Source organism: Lemur catta, chromosome 4 (assembly GCF_020740605.2).
Source record: "Lemur catta isolate mLemCat1 chromosome 4, mLemCat1.pri, whole genome shotgun sequence".
Lineage (NCBI taxonomy): Eukaryota > Metazoa > Chordata > Mammalia > Primates > Lemuridae > Lemur > Lemur catta.
The window spans coordinates 1,354,108-1,361,974 of record NC_059131.1 but is presented as its reverse complement, the minus strand read 5'-3'; positions in this window follow the sequence as shown (position 1 = coordinate 1,361,974).

Genomic DNA, 7,867 nt, shown 5'->3' with positions numbered 1-7,867 from the left:
TCACCAGGAGTCCGTGCGGGGTCCGCCGTGCCGCACGGCGACGGCAGAGCTCGGCCTGGCTCTCCACCGAGTCTCGTCCCCTGTGGGGGACATCCGGGGGCTCCCTGGCCCGGGGTCAAGCCTGAACTCCGGTTCGGTGCTCAGCGCTCAGTGCCACCGCCGGGAGCCTGCGCCCGCCGGTCCCCAGCCCGGTCACACGGTCGCTCCGCGGGCCGCGTCCCGCATCCCCCGCTGGCCTGGGCGAGTGCGGCCGTCTGTCCCCTACTCCAGCTGCCGAGCGACATGGCTTTCGGGAGCGGGTTCCCACCTTCCTGGCTCTGGGCTGGGCACCGGCCCTGGGCTGCTAGGTGATTCACGCAGGTGGCTGCTGCTGGGTTTCAGTGGAAAGTCGTGACAATGCGACGCTGGCGTTCCCTACAGTTTGCGGGGCGTGCGCCGTGGCCCCGCCCCTCGCGGCCTGCGTGACGCTGACAGTGACCGTGACCGCGGGAGGAGGAAGGAGCAGGTGCCCCCGTCCCCCCTCCGCGTCTCCCGGGCAGCTCGGTCCCCGCTCCGTCTCCACTTGGTTCTTTCTCTTTCTCTCTTCTGGGCGTTCTCTTGTCTTTGTCCCTAAACTGGTCTCCTCTGCCGCGTCCGCTGCTGGCCGAGTCCTCGCCGTCCCCGCGCCGTCCGTCTGCATCGGGCGGGGCCGCACCGGCCTCCGTCTGGGCCCGGGGCGGCGCCTCTGCGGTGCGGTGCGGTGCGGTGCGGGCCGGAGCGAGCTGCGCTGTTGTCATTTATCCATCTTTGCCCCGGAACGGCCAGGCCTTCTCCCGCGTGCTCAGGGTGAGACTCTGGGACCTGAGCAGCAGGGGACCCGGGGGCTCCACGTCTGTCTTGTGGATGTTTATTTAACCCCGTTGCCCACCTGGGGCCCCTCGGCCCCTCCTGGGCTGTTCCTGAACGCGGGCTTCCGTGTCTGGGACGCGGCATGTCAGCAGCAGCGGCCTGGGGCGGGCGGGGGACCCGCCGCGTGGTCGGGCGGGGCGAGGGAAGGACCCAGGCGGGGCGGCCGCGCCCTCATGCAGACCCGGACCCGGGTCCCCCGTGCAGCCAGGGCCCCCCCAGCTCCTGGTCCCCAGCCCTGGTCCCCCTCCCGGGCACTGGGCTTCAGCCTTCTCCACTCTCGGCTTTCGGAAACAGGCCGACAGCTTTACCTGGTGTCATAGTTTCTCATTTTGTCTAATTTTCTTTGTTCTTATGTATAACGACCCTTTATTCCTTCAGTCTCTGTGCCAGAGAGGGCTGAGGAGAGAGCAGAGGTTAACGCCCTGTGATCCACCGCGTCTAACCGCCGTCCCTGATTCCCCCAGGACACCTTCCCGGAGTGGGATTGCCAGGTCAAAGGTCATGCATATTTTACACGGAAAGTCACGTTGTCAAACTGCCCACTGGAAAGTGTACTGATTTGCTGACAAGTGCGTGGGACGATTGGTTTTATTCTGTGAATGCCATTTCCCTTTTATATGACAAAAGAGATTTCTTTGTGAGGCAAAACACGGTGGCACCAGAGTGTTGCAATCAGCACACTGCATTATGGGGCTTCTGGAAGGTACAGTCAGGGCGACACGTGGCAGCCCCGGGAGGGGACATTCACTGTGGCCTTCGCCCACACCAGGCTGTGGTGAGCAGGTGATCCTCCGGCCTCAGCCTGCCCGGGCTCGGTGTTTCAGGCAGAAACCGCGTCCAGACCTCCGGGGCAGGTTGTTTGGAAGACGGGCGGCTGTGAGGGGCCAATGACTTTGCAGAAAGGTCTTCACAAAAGTTGGAGAACTGGCGGAATCTGCCCAAGAGGGCTTCCTGCCGCTGCTGACTCTCCCGGTGCGTTGGAAAGAGCAATGGTGGGAGAGTGAACCTGGACCAGGAAAGAGCCTCCCGGACCTTCTGAACTGGACGGAATCGGCTTCGCCTTTTGCAGGGGAAGAGCGTGAAGGCCGCAGCGGCACCAGCTCTGTGTTTCGGTTCTGCTCTGTGGAGCGAGTCTGCACCCAGTCAGCTGTGCTGGTGTAAACGTGTGCTGGGCTGGGTGTCACCATCGCGGGAGACCCGCGCTAGCAGACCACAGGCCCAGGGAGCACCCGAAGCCGGGAGGAGGAGGAGGAGGAGGGGGCTTTGCAGAGAAGCTGCTGCTCAGGGTGCTCCCTGCACCCACCAGGCTGGGAACGAGCCATGGTCCTGTTGCCATGGAGACAACCTCCCTTCAATTAGAATTTCCTGGTGCACCTCACTCACGTTTTCTGCTCCATTGCCCCCTTTCTGAGTCCCTCTTTTCTCCCTGTTCCTCCTTTGTTTTCTGTTACATAATCCCTCCTTCCAGGAAAACGGTAGGGTGCAAGGAAGGAGTCCTGTTTTAAGGATGAGAAACACAAGCTGAAGGAAGAGCCGAGGGCAGTGAATTTGGTGGGCAAATCCCCCAGGAGCCTGCGCCTGTGCAGAGCAGCTGCGGGTGGGACTGTGCCGACCCGGGTCCGAGGAGGGGATGCTGGGCCTTGCCTTTGTGTCCCGCCTGGATGGTTCTCTATTGGGCCATTTCCCACCAGCAGCCACGGCCCGGGGAATATCATCTGAGAAGTAAAAGCCAATTGCTCTGTGATGCTCTCGTCTTCCTCTCCACTGCGCTGGGGGGTCGCTGTTTAGGTTTGTTAGAAAAGGAATGCAAATCTAGCAGGTGGCACAGCTTCCTTCGGCGGAAGGGCCTGTGCTTGGGAAGGGAGGTTGAAACAGGTGGGTTTCAGTCCCCAGAGATCTAACCACGCATCAGAAGGGCGTTGGGGTCCCAGCACCCAGCCTGGGGTATTTTCGAGACAGCTGGTTGGCTGTGCTCTCCAGCCGGAGGGGAGGATGCAGGAGACACACCTGGAACCTCCCTGAGAACCTGCCCCTCAGATCTGGGTCCACCAAGAAAGGGAACTGGTGTGAGGGCCGGTGACACCCCAGACCGTCCCCGCTCTGTGCAGAAGACACTGCTGAGACGGAGAACAGGGAAGGTCTTCACAGAAGGCGCCTCAGGTGGGGCCCTCGGCCACTGCGCGGATCCCTCCACGGTCCTGTCTGGGTCAGAGACCACCGAGAACGGCCCTGGCTGTCCTCCCGGCGCCCCGTCCACAAGCGCCTGCGAGCGCCCGCTCCACCGCAGTCGCCGAGGCAGCTCTGCAGAGGGACGGGGGAGCAGAGTGTGCAGGGCCGGAAGGAGCAGTCTGCGAGTCGCCAGGATGCCTCGGGGAAGGACGCGTCAGACCCGGCCCAGGAAGAGGCAGGCGGCTGCGTCCTGGAAGGGCCTGGAGCTGGAGCCTGTGAAGGCCGCCCTTCGAAGACACCCCAGGAAAGTCCGGTCCGATGGTGATCAAACCATGTAAACAGTGGAGCCCAATAGATACAACTGGGCAACCGGGCCTTGTGCAGAAGGGGTGGGGCCCCAGGCCCCGCCCACTGGTCCAGTCCCAGCCCCCCGGGCCCTGAGGCAGCCGAGGAGACCCCACGTCTGCCGAGCACGGTTGCCCTGAGAGTCCACCCCGATTTCACAGGGGAGGGAGGCGGAGGGGCGTCCTCCATCCGGGTCGCAAAGCAACGCGGTGGCAGACCTGGGCCTTCCGACCAGGCGCGTGGTCACGTGGGCAGCACTTGGAGCAGGTCCCGTGGCGGCTGCCCGGGGTTGCAGTGACTCTCGCAGGCAGGGGTCAAGGCTCTTCTGTGCCGAGGGGCAGAGCTGGGCCCTGAGTGACTGTCCTCGGGTCGCACAGCTGTGTGTGACACCAGGCCTTGTGCTGCCACCACCACCCAGCTTCTTCTTTTCTTGTCCTTGGATAAAACTCGTCTTTTCTCCGGAGAGAGATGTTAATTATCTGACACCTCAGAACACAGAAACATCTCAATTGCCAAGCCCGGCATAGATTTCAGAACAGCGGGGTTAGTTCCGTGCTCAGGGGCCGCGGGAAGGGGAGTAAGAAGGCAGGGTCCAGTGGTGGGGGGACCGCAGGCCCAGGAACCAGGGCCCGGGGTGTGCCCTGCACCGCAGCTCTGGGGCAGAGAGCATGCACTACAATCCCCAGCATGCACTGCGCCAGGGCCGCGCCTGCCTGGGGTAGACGGCATAAACTACAATCCCCAGCATGCACTGCACCAGGGCGGCTCCTGTCAAAGGTAGAAGGTGTGGACTACAATTCCCAGCATGCAGTGCGCCGCCTCCCGCCTACGCCTGCCCCGGGTTGTGGGCGCGCAGGCAGACGGCTCCCCAGGGCTCAGTGGGGGGATGGGGGCGGGGCTGGGTGTGGGGCCGGATGACCTCTGGCCACCGAGAGAGCAGCGTCGCTGCAGCGGAGGAGCAGAAGGTGCAGACTTGGTTGTTCTGAGAGAGTGTTACAGTGTTGCTGCGGGATGCCGTTCCCCGCGCCTTAGGGAGCACAGCTCGCGCTCCGCAACGTGGCTCCACCAGCCTCATGCAACAGCGCAGGGACAGTCTTTGTTTTAGGGAGAGTTGGAGACTGTGTTCGCTTTGCATCCAGGGCATCTAGCCAGCTGTCATTTCAAACTCTGGAAAACTTCACTTTGCAATATGAGCATGTGTTTGTGTAATTCTGTGTCTATATGCAGGGGTGCGAGTGCACGTGCTCAAGAGTGTAGCGTGTGCTTGTGTGCAGATCCCGCTCTCTGGGAGGGAGTGCCCTCAGGGCGGTGATGTTTTCGTCAAGAGAATCTTTTAAGCCAGTGGGTTGAGAGGGCTGTGACTCCATCCACCCCAGGCCTGAATGTCAAGGTAGACCTGGCCACTGAGCCAGTGTGCCCTGCCTGAGTCCTGCCTGCCGAGAATTTCCTTAGCTCACCAGGCAGTAGCTCAAGCTGAGCTGAGCTCAGTGCTGTCTGTTAGATCTCTCCAAGCCCAGCAGCACGGAGCCGTCCTGGTCTCTGAACCTTCAGGGAACTGCTGTTCCCCAAACAAAGACAGCCTCCAGCTCCTTCTCCCAGACAGGCTGAGGCTCTGCACAGCTGGGATTTTCCTGGAGGAGCAAGGGACAAGGTCAACCTGTTCTCCCTCCCTGCTCCCCAGGGCTCAGCAGGGCTGTGCTGTGCTGACTATGCTGTGTTCCTGTGGGCTCTTCCTCGGGGGTTATGTTTTTGTCCTTGATTTTAGTTGTGTGCAAGAACAGAAGATGGAGTGCTGCAAAACTAAGAAACCATAAAGTCTTATGTGAGCTCTCAGTCAAGCATTGCTGCAAGGAGAGGCAGGGAACAGGCAGTCAACAATTCTGTTCAACGAGAGTGCAGTCCTAGTTTGTCTCGATCAGAACTAGGCTGTGGCCCTTACCAGACACCTGGGCCACCTCCTGTGCACCCCCTGGGCCCCCAGCTGCAAGGACCCCGGCTGGAAGGGCCCCGTGCTTGGCGTCATACTCTGCCGCCACCGTCTTGAATCCCTCACATTTCTGAACAAGGCACCATTGTTCTCCCCATGAGATAGGAATATGGGACTAAAAAGTTTTCAAAGACATTTTAGCTGCAAAACTCTTCTGTCAAAAAAAATTACATGTAGAACTCAAAACATAACCCATGTGATAGGCTAATTTGTCTAATCCTTTCTTTTCTTTCTTTTCTTTCTTTTCTTTTTCCCTTTCCTTGTGTTGCTGCTTCTATCTTTTTCCAAACCTTTCTTGCTCTATCTGCAGAGTGTGTCTCTGGGTCTCTGGAGGTGGGGGAGGGTTTGTCTGGGAATCTTCTCCCTAATTATCTGAGGGTGATCACTCTGTTGCTCTGTAGGTCAGAAGGAAGGTGACTCCAAGGCTTGACATCTCTCGGGGGCACCGGGATCCCTGTTCTGCCTGCACCTTCCTCGTAGCAACACCAACTCATAGGGGGCTTATTAGTATCTGGCAAAGAGGGGACACTCAGCACAGGTTAACTACGTGTATTTCCATACATAGTATCCCACCCCTTGAAGCAGTTACAAAGAGGCACATAGGTAGAGGTCAAAGTCACACACACACACACACACACACACACACACACACACGCATCGTGTTGCTGGAGATTTCTGCACGGGGGTGCTTCTGAGACCGCAGTGCAGGGATGGGGATCCAGAGAGGGCAGTGCACTTGCTGAGCTGAACACACAGGGCTTGATGGGTGGGGAGGTTGAGGCACAGTCACAAAGGAGAGAACAATTCAGAGAACACCCCAGAGATATGCACAGGGGTCCCTTTAAGTCTTTGGCTGAACATTTGTCTACATGAGTCTAGGGTGAAACTCCAGGGGACAAAGAGCAAACCCCCAGGTAGTTATGAGGGGGGCTGTGCTCAGCTCAGGGGAGAGGAGACATCGGACTTGTACTCAGCCCTGGGACGGGGACCTCAGGGAACCACTGGCTCTAACCGTCAAGACACAAGAAGGGTCAAATCCTTCCATCGGTTTGGCTGAATTAGACCTAGAGTAAAGGCTCCTCTGCCCACCATAGTACAACTTAAAACACAAGCTTGGAAAAGATCAGCCTGATCTAAAAAAACGTAACCATCTATTAAACCAAACTTTAACATTCTCTCAACAATGTGGCATTCTCACCGTCTGGCAGCCAATTGAATATTACTAGACAGGCAGAAAAGCTACACATTGTTAAGGAGATCCAAGAGGAAAACAAGTCAAAAGAACAGACCAAGAAATAACACAAATGATGGAATTAGCAGAAACAGACATTAAAACAGCTATTGTAAATATTATAAATATGCTCCAGTGTTTAAAGGAGAAAATGAACACAATGAGAAAATAAATATGAATCACAAAAATGATCATTCGTGCATCAAAAGTCACTACCAACAGAATGAAAAGGCAACCCACTAAGTGGGAAAATATTTGCAAATCATTTATCTGATTTGGGATTAACAGCCATAATATATAAAGAACTTTAGTATTCAACAACAAAAAAGAAACAACTCAATTATAAAATGGGCAAAGGACTTCAATAGACATTTCTGCAAAGAAGATTCAAATGGCTAATAATCCTCTGAAAAGATGCTTAACATCACTAATTATTAGAGAGATGCAGATCAAAATTGCAATGAGATACCACTTTACACTCACTAGGATGGCTATAATTAAAATAAAATAGCAACAAGTATCAGCAAAGACGTAGAGAATTTGAATAGCTTATGAATTGCTGGTGGGAATATAAAATGGTGCAGCCACCGTGGAAAACAATGTGGTTGTTCCTCAAGAAATTAAACATAGAATTACCCTATGATCCAGCAATTCCACTTCTAGATATATACCCTAAAGGACTGAAAGCAGTCACCCAGACAGATATTTGTACACTCATCTTAACAGCAATATTATTCACGGTTCCCAGAAGGTGGAAGCAACCCAAGTGCCCATCAACAGATGAATGGCTAAGGAAAATGTCTACGCATACGATAGGAGATTCCTTAGCTTTGAGAAGGAAGGACGTTCTGACACATGCCACGTGGATGAGTAACTGAAGACATTTTGCAGGTGAAATGAGTCAGACACAGATGGACACACACTGTGTGATCCCACTGGTGTGAGGCACCTGCAGTAACCAAGCTCACGGGGACAGAGATGGAGCGGTGCTACCGGGGCTAAGGGCAGGGGGAAGGGGGATCATTGCTTAATGGGTACCGAGTGATAGTTTGGGAAGACAACAGTTCTGGAAATGGATGGTAACATACTGTACATTTAAAAATGGTTAAAATTGTAAATGCCATATCATTTACATTTACCATAACAAAAAAATTGAAGGAAAAAAGAACAAAATGAAATGTTCAGAGACGAAGATGACAATGTCTGATTTAAAAAAAAAAAAAAGCCACAGCCTGAGATTAGCAGAT